Below are 25,858 nucleotides of genomic sequence, written 5' to 3'. Positions count from 1 at the left end.
AAATCGGTTTTGCCATAATAAAATAGTCTATTGTGTAGCTGCTAAAATAATGATTCAGAACAATGTCATTGCTATAAAAAGGTGTTCACTTGATATTATTAAATGAAGTAAAACAAAATTATAAGACATTTTTATTTAATCTTATATTAATTATGGCAAAATATAGGTAATATGAAATTTATCATCTTACCCATTTTTAAAGTGTACAGTTTAGTAGTGTTAAGTACATTTAATTGTTGTGCAACCAATCTCCGGAACTCTTCTCATTTTGCAAAAGTAAAACTATACCATTAAACAACATTCTTTCCAAACCCCATTCCTTTCTCCCCTTGGCCCCTGGCAATAACCATTCTACTTTCTGTGTCTATGAATTTGCTACTCTAGGTACCTAAGTGGAACCATGCAATTTTCGTCTTTTTGTTACAAGCTTATTTCACATCATCTAATGTCCTTGTTTCATCCATGTTGCAGTAGCACATGTGAGAATTTCATTCCTTTTTAAGGCTGAATTATATTCCATTGTATGTATATATCACATTTTGTTTATCCATTCATCCATTGATGGGCACTCGGGTTGTTTTTACCTTTTGGCTATTGCGAATAATGCTGCTATGAACACGAATGTGCAGATACCACTTTGAGACCCTGCTTCAATTCTTTTGGATACATACCCAGAAGTACAATTTCTGAGTCATATGGTAATTCTCTTTTTAATTTTTTGAGGAACTACCGGACTGTTTTCTATAGAGGCTGCACCAATTTTCATTCCTGTCAACAGTGTACAAGGATTCCAATTTCTTCACATCCTCACCAAGACTTGTTATTTTATGTTGCTGTTGTTTTTGATAGTAGCCTTCCTAATGAGGGTGAGATGGTATCTCTTTGTGGTTTTGATTTGCATTTCCCTAATGATTAGTAATGTTAAACATCTTTTCAAGTGCTTATTGGCTACTTGTATATATTTGTTGGACAAATATCTATACAAGTTCTTTGCTCATTTTTTAATCAGGTTTTTTGTTGTTTTTGTTGAGCTGTAGGAGTTGTTCATATATTGTGAATATTAACCTTTTATCAGATACACGATTTGCAAATATCCCATTCTGTGGTTGCCTTTTCACTCTGTTGTGTATAAAACATTTTCAAGAAAGAAATGTTTATACATACATGCACTCAGGAAAAAATTGGAAAAACACATTATAAAGTTAGGGGTATGGATTATGGAATTAAGAGTGATTTTAATTTTCTTCTTTATCTTATATTGTTAAAAATTTCTGGTATAAACATATTACATAATGTTTAAATAAGTACATTTAATTCTAATAAAGTGTAGGTCATAGTTTTATCCTCTGAAGGTCTAATCAAGAAAGTCTGTAATTAAGAGAGTACTGAGATTGTCAGCATCCTCCCAATGGGGTACCAAATCCAGGAGTGCTCAGTTGTTTCACTTTTCTGAGTTTCATTTTTCTCTTCTTTAAAATGCAAGACTTTTCTGGAACTGGCATTCTTTATTCTGAAGGATATATACATACCACGTATAGAATGGAATCCCTTCCCAATATCTTCTCTGCTTTCAAAAGGTACTTGTTCCTATTTCTCTCAGATCAGTCATCCCATGATATAGTATCTGGTTCCCTGTTTAGATTGGAATGTCCTCAAAATCAAGGGCTTACTCATCTTTGCAACACCCACGAGCACTGTGCTTGCATACTTGTTGAATAACATTGCCAAATCCCAAAGGCACGTTTCTGTGACTCAACTTCTCAAGAGCATTTGACTCAAGAGAATTAACTGACCACTTCCCCTTGTTCTGTTTTTGTGTCTGTGACCCCACACTATCTTGGGTTTTTTTTTTCCCTCCTAGGTCCCTGGCTGTTCCTTTTCAATCTCCTTTACAAAGTCCTCTTTATTCTCTACATACACTCTGTTATCAGAGTTCTTTAATGTTTAGTACCTTTTCCCCATTTTCTCTTTCCATGACCTCATCTGTTTCTAAAGCTTTAATTTACACCTATATACCAGTTATTTCTCACTAGCCCATATATCTTTTTAGAGCTCCAGACTGTATATCCAATTGACTGGTGCTGTGTGTTTCTGTTTGTCCTTCTAGATCCACCGTATTCTTGTTGACCCTCCTCACTCCCCTGATATGTTGACGTTTGTGGACTACACCAACAGACTCTCTGACTATCCAGCTAGATTTAGTCAATAGACGTTTTCAGCAGAAGATTGAAAAGCAGGAGGAAAGTGAGGTTAATAAATGTGTTGCCTCAGTTCTCTCTTTGTGGTTCACCTCAGGTTGGCTATATCTCTTTACTTAAGGCCACAGCTGTGATCAGAAGGCCCTCTCCATATAACATTCTCTCTGTCTGTCTGTCTGTCTGTCTTTTTGTCTCTCTCTCTCTCTCCCTCCCTTCCTCCTTCCTTCTCTCTCTGTCTCTCTCTTGTTCAGTTACTGGGCCTTTCACCCGCTCCTTCAGGTCTAGGCGAGGTAATGCCTCCCCACTGTTTCAAGCTTCAGGGTACGGCATCATCTCTTTGCTTTTCCTAAACTCTGCTCACACCTTTGTAAGTAGCCCTTTTATTACACTGTCCTCACATTGCTCTGGTTTCCTGCCAGGATCCCGACTCTTACCTAACTACTTGACATCTCCCTTTGGAATTCTCATAGACATCACAAACATGACTTATCCAAAACGTAACTTTTGATTTTTCTGCATGACTCTCCTCCCCACTTTCTGCTTTCTCTGTGAACATTAGCACCACTAGGCCAGGTGCACAAAGCAGGTGCCTGGGAGTCGTCCATGCACTCTCTTTCATCTTAATCTGTCACTAAGTGGGTAAATTCGGCTTCACTTGGCCGGCTTCTTTTTATTCCTCAGATCTCAGCTTAAATGTTACCTTCTTTAAAAAACATCCTTTAAGCAACCAAGAAAGCGCCCCGCTGCCCCTTTACTTTCCCTTCATGTAGCAGTTTGTTTACTTCTTAGGAAACAGTCTTACTTCCTAATACACTTAAGAAGCGATTTATCTATTTTACTTGAAAGTTATGTTCCTTTGGTAGAAAAGGATGACTCTGAGCTATGAAAGATAATGAATATAACTCTTAAGTTCACACAACTTGGAGGGCACTATTTCCTGATCTTGATCCAATGTGGTAGAATTAATTTTTGAAGTTCAGACCTGTATCCATGCTGACCTCTTCATGGTACATTACCCCTCAAATCCTCATGGAAAACCAGCCATTGGCTTTATTCATATGTTCTCCATTGGTAGAAATAAATTACGTGACATCTAGGGCTTCATAAGAATCCATTACTATTGGCTACAAGTTCAGAGATTTCTCCCTGGCTTTACATTTATTTCACATAAACTCCACATATAAAAAGATGTAATGCAGATGCCTAAAATTCCAGATTTAATTCAATTATTTAGTTCAACCAGTGAACTAAAAGTTCAGAAAACAAATAAAAACGTAAATGAAAGAAAACATTTAAAAAAAAATTGCCTTCTTTATGTCAAAAGTCCTCATATACATAGTCAGACAGAAAACAGAAATAGATCACTGAGTTATTAGAACTAAACAAAAATATTTGCCTTCTTTCTCTTTGTAGAATATCACCTAAAAGAAACGCCCATCATGTTTGATGTATGGGTTCAGAGCTGAGGAATCACCATGGTGTTTAGGGGCTCCTATGTGTTGGTTTTATCAGCTTGATGCCTTGGGATTGAATCAAGCAAAGAGAATCAGTAGGTATGCTCCCTCCAGGTAGGACTTCAGGAAAATATACAGAGATGGGGAAAGCATAACATAAAAGAATAACTGGTCCATTGCATGAACATTTATTGAGTGTTAGGGGCAAGGCACTGCTCTAGGGCCTGAGTGTTCAAGGTAAGTAGGATGGAGTTCCCTCTCTCCAGAACATTATCACCTGATGTGAAACTGCCTTGAAAAAGATAAAGCACTATAGAAGTGCCTGTTTCCTATGATTATGTGTTATTCTATGGACAGTGAAGGGAAACTACCAGCCATATGCAGAGAATAGGTAAAATGGGTTGGATTGTGTCTCGTCACAGTCATGTGTTGAAATCCTAATCCCAGTACCTCAAAGTGTGACTATATTTGGAAATAAGATCTTTACAAAAGTAACTAAGTTAAAATGCTGTCACTAGGGTAGGCCCCTCATCCAATATGACTGATGTCCTTATGAGAAGAGTAAATTTGGAATTAGACCATGTGAGCATGAGGACAGATCCTTCCTTAACGGCCCTCATGAGGAACCGACTTCTAGCCTCCTGAACTGTGAGACAATAAATTTCTGCTGTTTAAGCCACCCACTTTGTGGTGGTTTGTTACAAACTACCATGCAAACTAATATAACAAACTAGGTTGGAAAAAACCTAAATAGCACATTGAGGCACCAAGTTGAAGAAAAAGGTCTGAGTGTGGTTTGATTCTCATTCCCCCTCAATGACCCTCTTCTCACAATCTTCCAAAGACACTGGACATTATTTCCTTTCTGGATGAGTTTTGAAAACAAAACAAAAAACAAAGAACCAGGAATAAAGGATAGAACCAGAGCTTATTTTTCTGGAAGCCTCTCTGTGAGCTCACAGAAATTTCAGAGGGTTCTAAATTCCTAAGAAGTCTACGTCCCATTAGAGTAGGAGCCCTTCCTCTGCAGAGAGCTGGTAACTCTGACACCATAAGCAACTCGAGTCTTGCCTCCCTGTGTGATTAGGCCAGAGAAAATCAGAACAGCAGGAAGACCACTCACTGAATTGCTGAATTTTATGTAGTATTTATTCTGTTGCTGCTGCCGGTGGTGGTAACTACGGTGCTGAAGGTGTTATCTGATTTAAAACTCTTCAGCTCATCTGAGGAGACCAGAGGCCACAGGTTCTCCCTATTGTCAAGACTTAAAGTTTTGCCCTTGTACTACCAGAATTGGAGGAATGAGGTCTCATCCTTACGTTGTTCAACTGAAGAAATAGCATCTGAGGATTATGTTTTGTCTAGGGATTTATATCAAATCAGATCCATTTGTTGAGCGCTTACTGTGTGTGATGGTTAATTTTATATGTCAACTTGGCTAGACTATGGTACCTAGTTGTTGGGTCAAACATCAGTCTCGATGTTGCTGTAAAAATATTTTTTTAAGTGTGATTAACGTTTAACTTAGTCGACTTTGAGTAAAGCAGACTACTCTCTAACAAATTGAAGGCCTTAAGAGAAAAGACTGAAGTTCCCTGAAGAGGAAGGAAATCCCAAAATTCAGTGTTTGGGATTTCCAGCCTGCCAGCCTGCCCTGCAGATTTTGAACTTGCCAGCTCCCACAAATTTTATGAGCATATTTCTCAAAATAAATTTTTCTCTCCTGATATGTCTTATTGATGTTGTTTCTCTGGAGAATCTTGACTAATACACATGGGATAGGCACATTAGGGGACGGATGGGTGATTAACAGCTGGCTTTCAGGTACCTTGACTCTGATTCGGTGGCCACTTACGAGACTATAAACCAGAGTAGTTGTTCTGTTCACGGCCATGTAATTCTTAATGTTGTCGGGGAATAAGTGCTTTTCCTCACACATTCAGGTTTTGGACTGACAATTTTAAAGTGCCATAAGCCAAAACCAGAATTAAATCTGTCAAAATGCCTTTGAATTTACTGTTCTTTCCACTGTGCCACACTGTCCCTCTCATGGAAGAAGTATCCTCACCAAACCGAGGCAGTTTATTGCTGAAGCCATCCATCTGTTGTCTCCCAGTGTGAATGTCATGTGTTTGTCATGTCTGTTTGATTCCTCCCACACACTCAAACTCTCTATTCTGGGAATTAAGCTGAAGAAAGTTTCCTCTTTCTTAACAGCAACTGGTGAGCATGCTTGCTTTAGTAAACAATGTAAATGCAAACTGAGTGTTCTCAGGGAAGCTATCTGAATGCTTCGTTCTTTGGCTGTGTAGAGCCAAAGAAAAATAACCAATATGTGAAATCTCAGCTTTTTTCTATCTAACGTTATTAAGGCTTATTATCTTCCATAGGGGATGGAAGATAATAAGCCTTAATAACGTTAGATAGATGGAAAGGACAAATTTTCATCTAAAAATAAATGAGATATTACATAATGAAAATTATACATTGGTTAGGATTTTAGCTTTTTTTTCTCTAGGAGCTTAATTACGCTGAGACAATTAAGGAGAAAAGATGAATGAAAATATTCGAACAATTAAGATTTGGGCCACAAACACAACTTTCCTTGTATTCATTTAATATTGATTTTAAGCAACAGCAGATCTTTCCGAGTGCACTCTTCTCTCCTTATAGGCCTACGACCAGTCACTGATTCAGCCAGGAGTGACAGAGCTCTTAACAGGGTTCTCAAAGCATGAAAGGAGACACTCAAAGCAACGGATTGAGCAGACTCAATGAGACAAGAAAGCAAGCTCCATCTCAAAAGGCTAAGAGGTGAATCGGATGTTTGCAGAATCCAAAGAGGTGGAGGTGAAGAGTGAAGCTGGGTGTACAGTCAGAAGCCACATAATGACGTTTCGGGCAATGATGAACTGCCTGTATAGTGGCAGTCTTGTAAGATTATAGTAGAGTTGAAAAATTCTCATTGCCTAGTGAGTTTATAGTCATTGTAATGTCACAGTGCTGCACATTATTATTTTGTGCTGGTCTCAGCCTATTGGTAATAAAGCTATCTGTTGGCTAGAAATACTCAGGGGCACTCAAGCTTCCCATAGGATGCATTTATTAGCCCATGTCTGTTAATCAGCACATGACTGTAAACGTGATTTTAAATAACTATATAATATTCCCTTCAGTGTTAGCCATTTCCCACATTTTAACTTTTTATTTGGATCATTTCCTATTTTTCACATTATAACCAATGCTCTGGAGAACACCTTTGCACATAATAATTTTGAGTCCATTCTAGATTATTTGTGAATTGTTTCATGTCCTTTATCCATTTATCTCTTGAGGGTTCTAGTGTTTTTTCTTATTAATTTATATAATAAAAATATAAAACCTTTAAGATAAAAAAAAAGAATCTAGGATAAATAGGGATAAAGTGACCAGCTAGAATGCACCTTGTTCTTCCTAGCTTCACTTCACAGTGAACAAATTTACTATAAAGTACAGTATCCCCCTTATTTGCAGTTTCACTTTTCGTGATTTCAGTTACCCTTGGTCAACCAAGGTCCGAGTTACATGTTTTAAACTGTGCACTGTTCTGAGTAGCGTGATTAAATCTCAAGCCGTTCCACTCCATCCTGTGTGCGATGAGCCTCTACCCTTTGTTCAGCGTTGCCATGCTCCCCACTCGTTCGTCGCTGAGTAGCCATCTCGGTTATCAGATCAACTGCTGTGATATCGCAGTGCCTGTTCAAGTAACACTTATTTTACTTAACAATGGCCCCAAATTGCAAGAGTGGTGATGCTGGCAACTCGGATATGCCAAAGAGAAGCCACAGAGTGCTTCTTCTAAGTGAGAAGGTGAGTACAGTACAAGATATTATTAGAGAGGCCTCATTTACATAACTTTTATTACAGGATATTGTTATAATTGTTCTATTTCGTTACTGTTGGTGTTAATCTCTTACTGTGCCTAATTGATAAACTTCATCATAGGTATGTATAGGAAAAAACATAAGTGTGTACAGGGTTCTGTACTGTGCAAGGTTTCAGGCATCCACTGAGGGGCTTGCAACATGGATCTCTATGGATAAGGGGGGACTATCGTGTTGGGCTTTTGGAAGAATGAACAAAGGCAAACTGGACAGCTCTTCTTCAGCTTTCCTTGTCTTCCCTATGATTTCATGCTAACTTCCCCCACCCTTGGCTACTCCCCACCCCTAAACTAATCCTGTCAATAGGCAGGCAAGGCTGATTACTCATGCATTACTTAGAGTGCATGCTGGGGGTATAGAATTGGGTTAGACAGCTGTAAAAACCAACCAGCTCTCTTGTGACTCTCTCTGACTTGCCTTTTGCTTATTAAGATGTGCTGTTCCCCCACAGTGTTCCCCAAGGCCCCAAGTGAAGGCTTGTTACAATTCATGCAATTTTTAAATGTGAAAAATGTCCCTGTGATAGAAATGCAGGCCCAACTTGTTAAAGTTTATATGGAAGGGGGAGTCTATTTTCAGGAGACAAAATGTAACCAAGACACATGTCAAAGCTCAAAAAGGAAGACAGAACAACAATGATGAAGATGCGATAGGACAAAAGGACAGGGAAGCTGGAAAACATAAGATGAAGCCTTTCATGTATCTAATTCTTAAGATGCATGTGATGAGATCCTGGAGAGCTGCTAAATGTGGCGTATAAATTTTGCTTAAAACATTTTGGAGCCAACCCAAATAGAGACCATATAATAAGTTACATGATTAGGAAGGGTGGTTACATAAGGACTGTTGCTCTTGGAATAGAGATGAGAGGAAAACCTACCCTCCCCCTACCCTTATCACCACCACCACCCCGGCTTCCTCTGGGAACGTCGTAAAGATGTGTAGCAGAACAAACCACATTTCTAACATCTTTACAATAAAGGCATTAACAGTAGACATGGGCTGGGACTGTAGGATATAATAAGAAACAATAGTCCTTGTCCTCCAGAAGTTTATGGTTTAATAAGAGGGGAGAATATTTTATGATTTAATGGGTAGAGGGGATTGAGCATTTCTAGAGCAGGGTTTTTTCCCTTCACATTTTAAATTAAATATTCACGATCTTTATAAAGTACAATATTCTGCATAGAGACCTACAGCCTCTCCAGGATGTCCTTTCTGAAAAACATGAAGTGGCTAAAAGAGAAACAACCTGAGAGAATTAAAAATACTGTTGTCGGGGTTACAGTAAATCCTATTTATGGGAAAAGTGTGAAATCCATGAAACAAAATGGTGGCTCTTCATTGAAGCATGTAGGAAGGAGCCTTTAGTCAAAGGAAACAGATCCCAGGGAGGGAGACGTGAATGGCTGAACCCAAGGTGAGAGTAGACCACTCCCAGGACACAGGAGGGCATCACCAGAAGGCAGCACTGGGAACTCGCCTGGGAGATGCTGCCCCCACTACAGGGGACACATCTCTTCAGCAGGTACAGTAGCAATGTCTTGCCAGGGTAAAGGGGAATGGAAAACAAGATGAGACTTAATTCCAGAGAAAGTTTCTTGAGTGGCATAATATTTCCTCTACAGCAAAGTGCTTTTCTCAATAAGTCCTCTTTTCTAGTTACATGTGATTTCTTTGTTCTTTTTATATTTTTTTTGTTTTTGCACTAGAGCCTGGTTTAGGTGAACACTGGTATTGGTGGAAAATAATGGTGTGCTCTAGAAGTGGCTGTGTAATAAATACTCTGAGGCAGAAGATACAGCCAGCTTCCGGATGTCAATGTAAGTTAGGTATCGCAACCAGGGTAATGGAGAGGTCTTATTACAAATAACCCCGGTTGCATCCTTGTACCCTTCTCTTACCAGCCTCTGGGCAGAATAAGTGTCAGCTAGGAACATCAGCACTCTCACGTTGGACTTCGTAGGACAGAGTGGCTTCTTATCCCAGCCCCAGCAGGTCTCCTTAAGTTACTTCCCCCAGTGCCTGGCTGTTCTCGCTGGAAGACTGATGAAGTACCTTCTTCCTCGGCAGGCGAAAGGCAGCACTCTAAGATGCAAGGAACTGGGCTCATTTCTCTCTCCTCTTCCCAGCTTTCCAGGGTATTCCAATTCTACTCTAGCCAGATTTTCAGTGGAAACTTCACCCGTCCCCATTCTTACCCATGGATTGCTCTTATGAAGTATTATTATCCAAATAGGGTCTGCAAACTTGACACCAGCTCACTATCATCTTGCCTTGTCACTCTCAGTCACATCAGTTTATATTTTTTATGGTTATCACAGGACTTAAAATTGTTTGAAATTATCTTGTACATTAATTTATTTACGAGTTTATTGTCAATTTGTCCCTCTCTAGAATTTAAGGGCCACAAGAGCAAAAGACTTTGCTTGTCTTGTGGACTACGGTATTTTCAGTGCTAAGAACAGTGTTTGGTATAAAATAGGTCTGCAGTAATTTTTTTTTTATTGTTGAAAATAGAGGGTAGAGTCAGTTGTAAATCAGAGTACTTGGGGAAATAGGACATTTTGTTGAGTGCTGCATTGGGGGAACCGAGAGTAACCAGAGGTCATTAAGGGGCTAGAGAGCTAAAGAGAGAGGAGCACTGGGGTGGGAAAGGGGTACTGAGCTTTGATTCTCAAAGTACTGTCCACGGAGCCCTAGGGGCAGGAATGTCTTTCTGAGACCCTTTCAGAGAGCCTGTAAATCAAAGCCGTTTTCATAATAACAGTAAGATGTAGACTTTTTCACTGTATTGACATTTCTGCCGATGGTACAAAGTAGTAGAGGGTAAAACTGCTGCTTCCTGGGCATGTACCTGGGCAATGGCACCAAGCTGTCACCATGCACAGTAAAACAGATCCCAGTTTTATTTAAGAATGTTTTAGATAAATCAGTAAAAATTACTAATTTTTAAAAATCTAGACCTTTAAGTACATGTCCATTTAATATTCTGTGTGATGAAATGGGAAATACACATAAAGCATTTCTGCTGAAAAGTATAAGTACTTTGGTTTTCTTGAGGAAAAAAACACTTGGCGCTTGAATTATGAGCTAAAGTAGCTTTTTTTTTTTCATGGAACACCATTTTTACTTTAAAGAATGAAAGACAAACTAGTTATTTACACTTGGATATCTGATAGAATTTTTTTTCTGAAAAATGAATAAAATGAGCTTGCCACCTCAAGTAAAATAATTGACAGTTGCCAGTGATAACATTTTAACTTTTGAGAGAAAATTAGAATTATGGAAAACTTGTGTCCACCACAGTGAGCTCGACAGCTTCCTTACAGAGACTATTCTGATGAAATTTGTGGTAATATACTAATAATTTGATTTTTTGATGTTGTGTAATGAAATATGTCAAAATTTGGAAGATCTTTATAACTCAGTGAACCAATATTTTTCAAATGTTATGTAATTATGAATGAGTAAAAGGTCCATTCAAAGAGCAAAATAGGTCAATGGATTTCATGTAAGAGAGTTTAAAAAGTTCATTGACAAGTTTGCAGATTCTGCATTGAAATTAACTTTTAGGAAACTAGTACTTATTGAGTTTGGGTATTGTATCAAAGAATATGTACAATTATTTTAAAAACTGTAAAATACTATTCCCACACGGAGGCTGAACTTTTTTTTATAAACTGCAATCAAAACAAGATTATATGACAGACTGACTGTAGAAACAGAGCAGACATGAGAATCAAGCTGTTTTCTGTTAAGCCAGACTTTAATTAAAGATATTTTCAAAGTGTAAATTATATCACTCTTCTCACGAAACTATTTTTGTTTTGGAAAAGTTATTTGTCATAATTCGGGTTAACATGTAGTGCATTATTACTGTTACTTTTAAATAAGTAAATACATATTTAAAAGATTTCTCGGTATTAATGTCTAATATGGTAAATATTGATAACCCACATTTCTAAAAAGCTATTTAGAGTGTAAGTGGGTTCTGAGACCAAAATGTTTGGAGAACCTCTGTTTATGTTAGGCTTAAGAGAATCCAGCTGTGGCTCCAAAGAAAACGACGCATTTTCTTCTCACTTTTCTCTTTACGCGAGGCCAGATCCACACCAATGAAGTGAATGCGAACATTAAACCGAAGAAAGGAGGCTAATATTTATGGATGCTCCTTTGTACCGTAAGACATCTACTCTCACATTTTCCTCAGAACCATCCAGTCAGGTAACAGTTATTCAATCCCATTTTGGCTGGAGAAGAAAGATGCTCAGAAGAGTTAGTCCAAGATCACAAAGCTAGTAAGTGGGTGGCAGAACCACAGGTCTGCCCAGCACTTTCCATCAGACCAAACGACATCTAATAACTATCAGAAATATTTAAGTCCAAATAGTTTCACATAACTGTAAGCAAAATTGAGATAAAATATGGCTTTGACATATTTGAATTATCCCAATGATTGCCTTGGTATGTCACAACGCCGATTCCCTGGGCTGGTGAAGACAAGACAATGGCGTCACGGAATAGTTCTTAAATTTCCTGCAAAACTCTATAAAGCAGCTGGGCCTCTCTTTAAATGTCTTCGAATAATTCTTCCTAAGGAAAAAGGTTTTTTTTTTCTTCTGTTTTTGTTCTAGCATTCCTTTGTGAGTATGGAACTGATTACTAAATAGGGTCAAACAGCTTGAGTTGGGCTTCCTGTGTGAATGTGAACAGGGCTGATTTCCAGCCTTGCGTTTGATATGTTATCTGTGGCGGCTGTGCCCAACAATGAAGCTTCAGATGGCTTCCTTCAATTTCCTGTATTGTTAGAATGGTGGATGTGTGTGCTCATGTGCACATGGAGACAGAAGGGAGGGTGCGTCTATGTGGATTTCACTGGATTTTGTGAAAGGTTTTCAGTTAGACATTAAGAGGGTCACATGTTTTCGTGGGAAGAGTACTGGTTAGCACAAATGCGGGTCCAATGCTTGTCTGCCACTAATGTAGTTTTCTTTGGTGAATTATTTAGTTCTCAGGCCCATTTCTGCATCCTTATAAGGATGTAGCCTTATAAGGCTCCTTCTAGCTCTGAAGTTGTGTAACTCTGAGTTACTCAAAACCTCACTTTCCAACTCCCCATACTTTGTTGTTCTGAAACATTTTTCTTCCTTCTGATTTTATTTTCTATATATTCTTTGTCCTCTTCCAGTTCTCTTTATTATTCCTACCTTATGGCCTACATTATATTTAAGTTCTAAAAACGGTTATCCTCCACTAGCTCCCATTGTCTCTAAGATAATACCACGAATGATCAACTTTTTCTCTGAAAGAAGATCCAGAATGTGTTCACTTCTCATTCTGTTAAAGGGGTGTCTAGAGCTCGGAGATTGGATTCTGTCAGGATTCACCCAGAGAGGCTGGGCTAGCAGCCACTTCTCCAGCTCTGTTATATTTTTATTAAATTAAATTAGATTTAAGTATGCAAGATAATGGCAAATTTAATCGATCTCTTTTCATGTTGGAGCATGAACATTTAAAATAAGACTAAGAGGTTGAACTTCTCTTGTTTTCCACCAACTTGACTGTCCCACACTGCACTGGCTCCCCAGGTCCCCCATGAGTGCGCTCAGTGCTACCTAGTGATGTGATGGGCTGATGCTTTGCTGCCTCTTTCCTACAGTGCTTGAGGAAGAAAACCTGTTGGTTGTGAAACACAGGTAAACGAGGATTTAACCAAAATACTGGGAATATTTGCAGCAGATCACTTAGTATATTAAAAGTTCAACTTTGTTATTAACCATGCAAATGTGTGTAAGTTACAGAATCCCTGGGACCGTGCAAAGTGAAGATTTATGGATGTGTTTGCTTTAGTCATGTTCAGTTTTTAATTTTCGGGTGAGATTTTTGAAGATCTATATATTGGATGTTGGTAATTTATGTTCCTGTGTAAAATACTGGCAAGTCATTTAATAATTCTCGGCCTCACATTCTCTTTATCTATCTATAAAAGATAATTTCTAAGAACCCTCCCAACCCTTTACAAAATTTCCACCAACTGCAAACACTACAATTCTGTCATTAACTCTAGTGATTGTATGTACTTCAAAACCATGATTCTTTCCAACTTCCAGGAATTTAATGTTAACAGGAGGTATAGAAATAATACCAATAGCTATCATTTATTGGGTACTGCTACATCTCCAGTATTGTCTTGGGACCTTTACACACATTTTTAAAATTTAATCTTTAAAAAATTCTGGCTGACAAAACTCTGCAACATTAATATTAATATGCTCATTCTACAGACAAGGCATATAAGAGTACCACATACAGCTTTCTATGTCTACAAACTAATAAAGAAGATGAAAGAGAAACAAGTGAGAAATGTGCTATTGTCATTGTAATTCACCATAATACCATTTACAGTATAGAGTACAGTGCGATTTGACATGTTCCAACAATACCAAATATAAAATATTCAAGCCACCTTAGAAGAGATAATTCTCTATTTTTCACATACTCATAAAACTGTTGCTGTCATGGGGTGATTATTAGAGAAGCTGTTTTAAAAAATACCCTTTCCAAGGATTCAGGGAAAAACTCACATTTAGTAAGTCCTAACAGGGTGCCCAAACCTCTTCTCAGTGAGCTGAGCAGTGAAGAGAGGAAGAGTCAGGTTCTCAGGGGTAACCACCGCCTCCCAGCTCCCAGCTGCTGATGCGAGAATGCAAGAGGCCGAGTCCAGCAGCACCGCTGCAGGAACACGTCTGCGGTGCGCGAGGCGGACGGTAGGAACCTTCCGTCTGTTGTTTTCGATTGGTTTATTTGGGTCTGTCTTTCGAAAGCTGGGCAGCCTGTCCCCAAGTGTGTGCTCTGTAGGGTGTTAATACATTTTATGTGGAAAACAAGATTTCAGGTCAAATAGTATAGGAAACACCAGGCTGAATAAAGTTAAATGGGTTTATTGGCTTTAGCCTAGGATTTCTTGAAACATTTTGTATACCAACGTGTACTTTTTATTTAATTTATAAATTAAATGTATTTGAATATATAAATCAAATAACCCCCAATAACTGGGGATAAGGAGGAAAGTGTAACTCTTCTTATGCTAGGAACACTGTCACCTAACCAATGTTGATTTGTGTGTGTCTAAATTCCGCCCTCCTCCCCCCCAAAATCCTGGTGGCATCACCTTGCTTAGGTGGGACAGTGCATTAATTCTGATGAATGTTTTTAAAATGCTCTCTAGCTGTCTGTCACCTAGCAATGCTGGTCTGCACTCCCACAGTCTGCAACCATGAACCAGGTGGCTGCTGCCCCCTGGAGGTGGGGTGTCACTCTCTCGGTTGCACACCCCTCCCAGGACCCTGTCCTTCTACCCACCTAGTTCCTCAAGACTTTCGGGTTCGTTACCAATGGTTTTGATTAATGATCAACCCCACACTGACCAGTTAGATCTTCCTATATTATAGAAATTAGTCATGAGTTATTTTATTTTAGGGCATACATTGTATGATTAAGAAGTCTATTAAGAATTCCTAGACTGCTAAACAATTTTTGGGAAATCCGAGACCCTGACTCATGGACTCTTACCATTTTCGTAATAACATCTTTCCTATGTACCAGGCATCTTACATATACTAATTTACTAATCCTTCCAACAACCCTATAGGTAGGTGCATGTAACATTTGTGATTTATAGAAGAGGAATTGAGCCATCTGGATTTGAAAGTGGCTTCTCTATCCTGTTCTGTTCAGTTGTCCTCGGCTCCTCGGGGCAGGAGGGCATGCGAGGAGTCGGGAGGATTTGAGCACAGGGCTGGTTCTTTCCTGATTGATGGGAAACTTCTCTTTTTTGGTCCTTTTTTCTTCTTCTCAGCCACTCCCTGGCCCTTTTCTCCCTTCACTCTCATTTTTCTTTCTTATTGACTCCCACTCAGGTTTTCAGTCATTTAGTTCTGTTGTTTTGATGCTCTAGTCTACGGGGTGTGTGTATGGTGGAGGGGGGGGGGGCATCTTGAATTCTGCAAGTGGAAGGCAGTAGGAAGAGGCCTCTTGTTGGTTTGGTCTTAGGGTGGAGTAGCTACAAGACAATTCGACTTATCTTCCTGCCCACATTTATTGCTCCTTTGTAATACTAGGCTACAAAGATATCTCTTTCTTTATTTAGATTGCTTTCCAAGACTTTTCTCTTTTGTTACCCTTACTTTGGTTTAGGCAAGTCTTCCAAAAAAAGTGGGTGCATGGGGTGTGTGTGTGTGTGATGTGTGTGTGTGTGTGTATGTGTGTACCCAGGAAGGGGGCAGTGGCACGATAATGGGGACATGTCTGCCACACAAATAATCGCAATATTCTGTGATGGGTATGTTGCCTGTTGACTATCTAAAAGGCCCCCAGAAAAACAAAGCTAAGTGTATCACATCTGCTGCAACGAAGAAGAACATCACCTTGATAGTCGTAGAGGTGTCTCAAAAAAGGAAATTAGGGCAGAGTATTCATATGGTTTCAGGGCCGAGCTGGGTGATTTTAAAGTGAGTCTTGCAAGAAGGTGGGATGAGGGTTGGGCAGAGTTTCGCCTTCATAGCATCCTCTGGATTGGCAGGCACAGTAAAGTAAGGGCCTGAGGCTACTCTTGATGCACAAGCTGTGAGTCTTGATAAGTAACCTATTTAGTTGGTTCATGGTCTTTTCTTCTAGGAACTTGTACTTTTTGGAATGAGCAACTAGGTTATTTTTGTTTGGTTCAAATAATGTTGAGCACAGGCACAGGGAATTATGTTGGTTTCGGTTCTTACGTACAACAGAAGAGGTAGCATGAGGGGGTAGGAATTAATTGCTTTGAGGAGAGGGCTAGGAGTGACGAGGGTGGGGCTGCGAAAAGCTTCACAGGAGACACGGTACTTGAGCAAGGGATCAAAGCGTGAATGTAAATTCTCCAAAGATGCCGGCTGGGAAAGAATCTAAAGTGTTTCTGAAACTTAATGTTCATACAAATCAGCTGGGCATGTTGCTAAAACACAGATTCTGATTCTGTGGTTCCAGGTGCCCGGGTAAGGTTGATGCTGCTGGTCTATGGACCACATTTTGAGTTTCTAGGTCCTACACTGATGGAAGGCTGTACAGCAGCATCCAGGTATAAAATGACCAGGTGCATCCAGGGACCACCACCAGGGTGTTTGTGCTGATCGGGGTGAGAGAGTGTGGTGAGGGACGAGGCGGGAGAGAGAGCTCCCTGGTTGAGGAGGCCTTGTAAGCCAGAAGCAGGATGGCTGAATTAGTGGGTTCTGAGTGGATCCTGCTAAAATCTCCAGAGGTTTTTCTGGTTCGCAACTGGGCTGAGAATCACATCAGCAAAGGAGAGCCCTGGAAAGGTTTGTAAAGTAGGTTTGCATTTTAGGTGCCTGACAGCCTCGTGGATCCGCAGTAGATGAAACACATAGGAGGAGGCCTAAGGTGAACTGACAGGGGAGTTCTGGGGATTTCCTTTAGCCATTGTGTTAACATGGGTTAGAAAGGTTGGCCTGAGGGAACGAGGTTGCCTGGCTTGGTGAGGAGAGAGCCCCACTCTGGGCTTAAGATGTTTCCTAGGGATGTGTGGCCTATAGCACACTTTGAGTCCCTGGGCTTCTGGAAGAGGCATGGGACCACCAACGTCTGATGGGGACACAGAGGAACCAGAGTGGGCACAGTGAGGGGGTGGGGTGAGGACAATGAAAATCAGTGACGACACTTCCCAGCTTTGTCTAAACCTGGCCCTGACCTAGTCCAAACACCACTAGGCGATTCCGAGGTGGAAATGTTAATGGAAGAATGCCTTTGTAGAAATTAGAAATTCACAATTTGACCTGTTGATGCTACAAATGCTTGTTTCCTATCTTTCTTTCAGTTTTAAGTTTGTTTTTTTCCTAACCCATACAGAACCCTAATGTTTTTCTTTTTACAACTGGAAAGGAAAGACAAAAGTCATAGCTTCATCCCTCTCTAGTTATTCTTGTTGCCCTGTTAGTCCCTTAAACACGATGTCTGTGCCAAACATTTGGACGGGATATTACATTTGAGGCCATGCTAGCAGCCCCTGACAACCGTTTTCTTTCCTGATGCTTTGAAACTCAAACGCAGGTTATGTCTTATTTGATTTACCCAAGACTGTTATCATTAACCTGATTTTACAGGTTAAGAAATTGTATAGATGACAAAATTGATGCTTAGGAGAGGGCAATTTGGTTAAACCAGTCAGTTTTAATAGCAACAAGAGAGAGAACCTAGGATTGGGGAGAATAACACTCACAGAAAGGAAGTAATACTAAGCTTACTGTGGTGAGCACATCGTAAGAAATATAAATGTTGAATCATGTCGTAAACCTGAAACGAATATAATATTATATGTCAGTTATACTTTAAGACTTCTTTTTTTAAAAAAGAAGCCATTTTCTCTCTTTAATTCCTCCTGGTCCAAGCTCATTATGCTCTCTCTAGTTTTTCACTTGTCCTCTGAGAACTTGTTCCCTGGGCAGATAGCCAGGGGGAATCACCCTCAGCCATTGAGAAAGGGGTCCTTTCAAAGCCTAAAACCCAAGGCAGCCGATTCTTGGTTTCCAGTACTAACACTCCTGTCTAGGTGACAGAAAAGTTTTTTTGTTTTGTTTTGTTTTTCTCTCTCTCACCTCACACTAGACTCCCCAGGCAGGGAAAGGGGAAAGCAGGAGAGGTCAGGTGTAGGTTATTAAAGGCTGCAGAGACCCCACTGGCTCACTCCCCAGCCCAGTCAGCCCAAGGCTGTTCATTTAAATTTCCATGTGGGTAAACACTGGACATTGCCAGACCCAAGAAATGATTGTAACCCTTCAAATATTTATTGATTGCCTTATGTCAAACATTATCTTAGTGTGGGACATGGAGCGGTGAACAAAAAAGGCAAACGAGAAAACAAAATGTCTTTATGGAGCCCTACATGTTGAGGGTGGAGGAAAATGGATAATGTATACAAGTAATACAAGTAATGTAATATTCAGAGATGATAGAGACTATGGAGAAAAAATGAAGAATAGAAAGGGAATAGGAAGTGTGTGTGTGTGTGTGTGTGTGTGTTTGTGTGTGTGTAGGAATGTGGTGTATGATTTTAAATGGATTGAATGGGGGAGACCACTTTGAGAATATGAAATCTGAGCCAAGGCTGAATAGATGTGAAGGGAGCATTGCTTATATGTGAGGGAAAAGCATTCCCAGTAGAGGGAACAGCAAGTGCAAAGTCCCTGAATCCTGAAATGTTTGAGGAATAGCAGGGAGGCAGTAAGGCTAGAGCTAAAGGAAAGAAGGCAGCCAAGTAAGAAATAAGGTTAGAGGGTAACGGGGCCAGCGCTGCAGGTCCTGGAAGGTCACCGTCAATCCTCTCCTCGGGACTCTCAGGTGAGCACAGCCATGCTGTCCATTGTCCCAAGACCACTCGGCCACCGTCTGACTCCTTGTGGGTGCTCCCTTTTGATAGCCCAGGGCACGTTTATGCCGCAGGAATGGATATGGAAATTAGGGGGTGGCTGGGGAGGTGGACACCTAGCTGGGTGGTGGGGCATACCTAGTGAGGAACGCCCTGGGGATCACCCACTGAGCCAGTTCCCACCAATCCAGTTTAGTTTTTGTTTCCTACTGTTATCTTTGCCAAATTGCTCATGTAATATTTTGAAGTCATTTAAACCCTCCACATTTCCATAGTTGATAGCCTTAAGTATTCCAGCGTAGCATTCCAGCGCTAAAGAGCACAATTTCAGTCCTTTATTGCCTTAGAACATATTTAATATTCCAAAAAAAATCTGCATTTATTTTTTCCTCCATAGATTATAGTCTTATCTCCTTTCATTCAAATATAGTTCATTTTTGTTAACACTGAACTAATTCTAAGTCTGAAATGTGTGCGTTAGAAGATTAACAACTTGCTTTGACAGCCTCTTGTTGTGTCTGCACAAACAGGTTTGTCTAAATTGCTACTTGGTTATCAACTTGTTCGTTACCAGGTGTTTCAAGGACCAGTTAGTATCGACTCAACATCAGTGGGTTCTGTAGAGACTTTTAAACAGAACTGGGACAGTGCTTGATGTCGCAGTTCAGCAGTGACTTTTATTCTCCGGAAGAGGGCGACCTAATCCCACTTCATTGTGGAGACTGCCCGGGCACAGTTTCTCCCTTCGCAGCCTCCCAGGCAGCCAGGTAGGAATGTGGGAGCCATGTTTTCCTTTTCTTCTCCCTGGCTTTCTCATCAGATTCTAGTTCATTCTTTTTAGCTCTGCGTGTATCTTATTTTCATTTCTAAACCTACAGTCGCGCTCCTTACTGTGTCTCCTATACCATGTGCAGACTCCTTGAAATCTCAGTCACCCTCCCCACCCACACCTTCCCTTTGCACCAAAATAATCTTTTTGGAGCATCTGCCCAGAAATCTTCAGAGGCTCTCAAGCATTATAAGTGAAAGTCCAGACCCCTTCGTGTGACATTCAAAGCCTTTGAGAATCAAACTGCAACCTGCTTCTCCAGGTTTCTCTGCCTTTCACTCCCTCTCCCCAAAGCCACCTTCTCATGGGGTAGGTGACACAAGGGGTTCGCGCAGACAAATCTACACGCAGAGTTGAGCGCCTTCACTCTTCAGCAGTGTGACTTGTGCAAGTAGCCCGACCTCTTTAGGCCTCAGTTTCCACATCTACATATCGTGCTCAGTAATCCCTTCCCTGGGGGTTGGAATGACAAATAAATGAAACTGTAACTGAAATTTCTTGGCATGTAGCACACACAGGAGAGATAGCACCACCATTGTTATCATCTTCATCAGTTTACTCTGAGCTTACCTTCCTCTTTGACATCGTCCAAATTCCTCACCCTTCTCACCTGTCAACAGTCCACCCTTTAAAGTCCAGCCTTCTGTTGCCATTATGATATCTTTTCTCTCCCACTGGGGTCCCGTGGGTCTCTGTAACTTCCTTTGAGCACAGCTCATGCCCTAAGCCAGGCAGCAATAAACTATTTTCCTGAACACTTCCGACTGGGCCAGCGCTCTGCCAGGCACTGTAGGGCTCTGCAGGGAACGAGGCAGACAGGGGCCCTGTCCTGTAACATGCGTACTCTGGTAGAGGAGGAAGAGCTGAGGACCAGGGACTATCTTCTTCCCATAAAATCTCCAACATTGCCTAGCAAGCGCCTTACCCAAAGGAATTGTGCAAAAGCTATGCAACACAAAATACAGAGAAATGGAGAGTTCTAAAATCGCCATCTTTCAAAGGATGGAGAAACAAGCCTTCTGTTCCCATGTTTTTGGTACCTTTCTTAGAGTGGTTACTCTACACATTTTGAATGAATCACTAGCATATTAAAGTAGTGAGAAAAAAAGGCAGGTTCTCCATAGATCATTCCCTTTCGAGAGCTGAGGCCTCACAAGATAGTACAGGTGAGTTTCTTTGGGATGGCTGTGCATGACCCCCTAGAGCAACGGAGTGCTACCCGTGTGAGAATGTGCAAGTCAACCTGAATACTGAAGTCCTCCCTCAATAAAACGAGGAGTGTGGAATGGGATTAGGACAATCTTCTTGTATCATGGAACTTTGGGAGTCAAACTGCATTTCTTCTCATGAGAAACTCTGAGTTGCCTCTGATGAGGATGACCTCAGACAGCCACTGCCTCACCTGTGTCTGGGATGGGACAGTGATCTCCCACACAGCACAGGAGCAAGCCCTGTCGAAGTGACCCGACTGTGCCATTCAAAGGTGGCAGCTCCACCCACATCATGCCAAGCCTGAAGTCTGGGCACAGGAATCTTTGCCAAGATTCCTAAACATGGTGCCAGTGGCCAGTCTCATGATATACAGGGGACAGCCCTCGGTCAGCTTCCTTCACTCCTGGGGCAGTGTGTGTGTGTGTGTGTGTGTGTGTGTGTGTGTGTGTGTGTGTGTGTTTGTGTGTTTGTGGTGGCGAGGGGTAGGGGGCGGGTAGTTCATTGCCCCTACTGGCTCCCTCCCTTGATAAACCCTTTGGGGGCCCTGGTATCTCAAAGGCTGGGGTGGGGTTGGCTTCCTGGTGGCCGTTAGTCCTTTGAAGCAGGAGAGCTCTGAATACAGAGGCCTGGTTGCCCTGATTTTTCAGGGGTGGCGTGTGGGAAGGAAGGGATTTCTTTCTGTATCTCAAACTATGATGCCCTTCATTTTATATTGAGCCAAATACTATGGCCTTTCTCTTTTCAAGAGAAAAAAGCTAGGAACTGGTAGTTAAATATTGGTCACTGGTGGATTTCATTTTTACCCTTGATTAGTTAATTCCGAGGGCCAAGCACACACCATCAGTTTCATTTGTACTCTAATAAAAATCTCACGCAAAAAAAATGAACACACGTTCTTCATATCTGCGAGTCTTAGGGAAGAACAAAAGGGGCCTTAGACCTCCGGGATCTAAGAGAGGAGGTTACCTGGGCAGGAGACTCAGAATGCAGGAAATCCGTGGAGTTGAGCCATGGCCCCCCCATAACCAGCCTTTAATTACCAAGAACTGAATTCCATCAGCCAGAGCTGGACTCTTCCTCCCCAAAATGCTGAAGGAAGGCCAGGAGTCCTTGGTGGGTGGGAGAGCTCCTTTATGCCCACTTGTGAAAGCCCCTTTAAAATGGCAAATGCGAGCTTGTTCTTGGAGGTCAGGGAAGGAGGCGACATGGAGAAAGATACTAGATGGAAAAACGGCTAATTCTGTGAGAAGTGCAATGTGAGTAGTAGTAATACCCTAAACGCAAAGGGCTAGAGGATGCTGAAGAAGAAAAAAATAGACGTAGAGTTGTCAGATCCAGGTGATTTTCCTGAGCGTGGGTCCTGAGATGGGGGCTGCAGTGACAAAGATCTGGATGGATGCAAAGGGCTGCAACTTCCAGAAGGAACACAATGGGGTGTGGTGGAAAAACAAATGCAGGTTTGCTTCTTGGCTTGGGCAAGTCCCTCCTTGGAGTCATTGACAGCTGAGGTCCTGGCAGCGCAAGCCTCTGGAGGTTTTCCACCTGCTGAGGCCACTCAGGGGTGCACCTTCGTGGGGACTGGGGGGAGAGTGACTTGTATAGAAAAAAGCAGGTACTGAAGTTGACAGTTTCCTTCTGATTCCAACCTTCAAGAAAACTGTAAAAAATGCTAACAAATCTGTTAAGCAGATAGCTTTTAAGCTGAAACTATGCGCTTAGATATTTCAAAAATGCAAGATAAGCACAAAAATGGAAGACTAAAGACAATAGCTAGTGATGTTTTTAAACTGAGAGAGATTTCTGCCAACGAGTACACACCACAATTGAGGTTTCACTGATTCTTTCCAAAAGACTGGCACAGAGTATATTTCATTTGTTATTAGCACTTACCTTTTTTGTCCCCCAAGCAGCCACCGTGTGGGGCAAAGCAGTGTTGAGGGAGATGTAGTGTCTTCTATCCCAGGGAACTATGGTGGAGGAGGGGAGGTGGTCAAGGTTGCACCATGCCAGGGCACCATCTGCTGCTAGAACACAGACTCGCTGAGATGTCAGAGTCACAGCACAGCCGGGCATAACTTCCCCTTGCTTCGCACCCTGGCTCTGATCATCAGCTCACAACCTGCAGATGGAGCAGGTCAGCAAAGGCAACAGATACGCTTGCATCCCAAGAATACAACAATGACATTCTTTTAATATTAGTACTATATATTCACACACACACTTTCAGATAGTCTAATACATCTTTATTCATTTTAAAAAATGTTTTTAGTCAATAATATGCCTTTATTAACCCATTAAAAGACAATCTATTATTAAACAGTTAGCTCAATTTCCTTTAGACAAAGATAACTGTTCAAATATGAATTTGCCCGGTTCTGTTATAGTATAAGGGAGGGGCCTGACTGAATTGACACTCAGAGTGGAGATGAAAGGCAAAACTTTGCTCATTAGTAACATTTCTGAAAAGTACACTTAACACATAACTTAAATAATAAACTAACACACTTCATAAGCCTACAAATTATACCATTTTTAACAATACTTATTACAAAAGGATCTTAACATTACTGGTTAATGCAAATAAAATATCTTCAAGTTCTTATAACAGTCAAATTTACATCAATTTGTGCTTTTAAAACTATTGCTAGCTTCTTCTGGGAAAAGCTAAAGTAACTGTACATTATAGAAAAGAGTTTTTGTACTTTTGATACGAATACACACGTGAACACCAGAATAGGCACAAGAATACTTAAAACTATCTTTCAATTTCCCTGAAACAGACAAAAAAAAAATCTACTCGATATTCAATGAAATACATTTCTGTGGTACTTGCTAATTTAATGTTTTGAAAGTACTTGATAGGGCTGCTTTTTTCTTGGTCAGTAATGACAGCCAACACTAAATGTGTACGAATATACATATATATTTACATCATACATATTTAAGAGAAGATCTAAAGAAAATGAGACAGTTTTCACATGCATATTCAAAGTGTCTCAGAACTCCACTGGGGTCCCACATTAGTGAGTCTTAAGTAGTACCAGAGTTTCGAGTAAATAAACAGAGTAGGGAAGCAGTCCTTTACTAATTCAGTCCCTCTACATATGTACATAGAAAATCTAATGGAAGTGGTATGATTAGCTCACTAGAGAAATGCCTGTCATTCAGCCAGATTCCCTGCTGGGCGAGCATAAATATTAACATAACTTTCTCAGGGACTCCAACATTCGACACTGGCTATAGATGAACTACTGTGATCTACTGTCTTTTCTACATGGAGGTAACGTCCAGAAAAAAAATAAATATTCTATGTAGAGAAAATACATTGTTTCATGGGGGTTAATTAACAATTAATTGGTTTGAGAGAAACTTTATTTTTCCTAGCTCTAGTTGAAAAAAAGACAAAATATATATTTATTTAACAAAGAAGGATCCAATTGGACAGATGACTCTCACAAGTGGTCCATTTGGTTGGTCACATAGATTGTATTAGAGTTCAAATGAAAACCACGTGAAGTGATTACTCGTGTATAATCAGTGGAAAGACCCAAATTTAGAAGGGGACAGAATGTGTGTTAAAACTGAAGTGATATATATTCATACTAATGCATCACATACTGTGGGGCCCATGGGGAACCAAAAATAGGACAATTCACAGTATTTTCTCTTTGATTAGCTTTCTTAGGTTTCTGTGTTCGTGTTCTTCATGGTATGCCTAATGCCTACTTGCATTATAATTTCAATACTTGATTGGTGAGAGTTCTTTTTAAACTATTCTCATTCCAATTTTGTCGATAATGAGGTAGCAAATGTAGAGTCTATAATATCAAACCAGTAATCATAATTTTGAGTTAAGACTGGAGTGAGAGGAGTTGAATATTCTGATTTGGGGTCTGACGATGCTTCTGTAATTTCCTTCCACTCCCATGGTTTTTCCATCTGTTGGATGGGTATATGATAACACTTATCTCATAAGCTCTTTGAATTGATAGGATAAAACCCATTTCCTACACTTTTCTTTGGAGAAGCATTGTAATTATGGCATTTGAAATCCAAGTTTATTTCTAGGGGATGCGAAAATTACTTGTCATTATGTAATTTCTAATGCAAGCATTGTTTAAAACAGCACATTGCAGAACAGAAAAAATTGGTTGCAATTGCAAGAGATGAGACTGAAAGTAATTTAGAGTCAATTTATGAATGCCCTCCTAAGGCATGTGCATTTTATTCTACCAGACACATTATTTTCCGAAATGTGTTCCACAGAATACTTGTGCTAGAGGACATTAATATATCTCAGGCAAACTCAGTTAAATTAAGTCCAAGTTTACATAAAAATGTTAATATTCGAGCTCGGTTAAATTAAGTCCAAGTTTATTTAAATATGTTAATATGCACTGTGTATATCGCTTTTCTCAAACTAAACAATGTAACTTGGTAGTAGCTACACAACGAATATGAAAACTGTTCCAGCTTGGCACTTTCAGGTCAATTAATTCTAATATTCTGTGTATACTCAACACATCTGATATTCATTGCCTTATATCCTACCTATCTGGGTTCAGTAAACAAATGAAATGAATAAAATATTCGAATATTCCTCAGTTTTCACACCTATAAAATGGGAAAACTGTAATACCATTTTTGAAGGATTGAAGAGTTGGAGAAAAGTGATCATAGAACATTTTGTGACCAAGACTATTTTTTAAAAATTATATTCAAATAGAAATAGACTTACAAATGAAAAAATTAAATATAAAGATAAGGAAAATATGAAAAGGATTGCTATCCAATTATTGTCTAGTTTTGTAATCTTTGTTTAACCT

This window comes from Pteropus alecto, unplaced genomic scaffold (genome assembly GCF_000325575.1).
Source record: "Pteropus alecto unplaced genomic scaffold, ASM32557v1 scaffold24, whole genome shotgun sequence".
In the NCBI taxonomy this organism is placed as follows: Eukaryota; Metazoa; Chordata; class Mammalia; order Chiroptera; family Pteropodidae; genus Pteropus; species Pteropus alecto.
The sequence above is the reverse complement of the archived record's forward strand: the minus strand, read 5'-3'. Positions refer to the sequence as shown.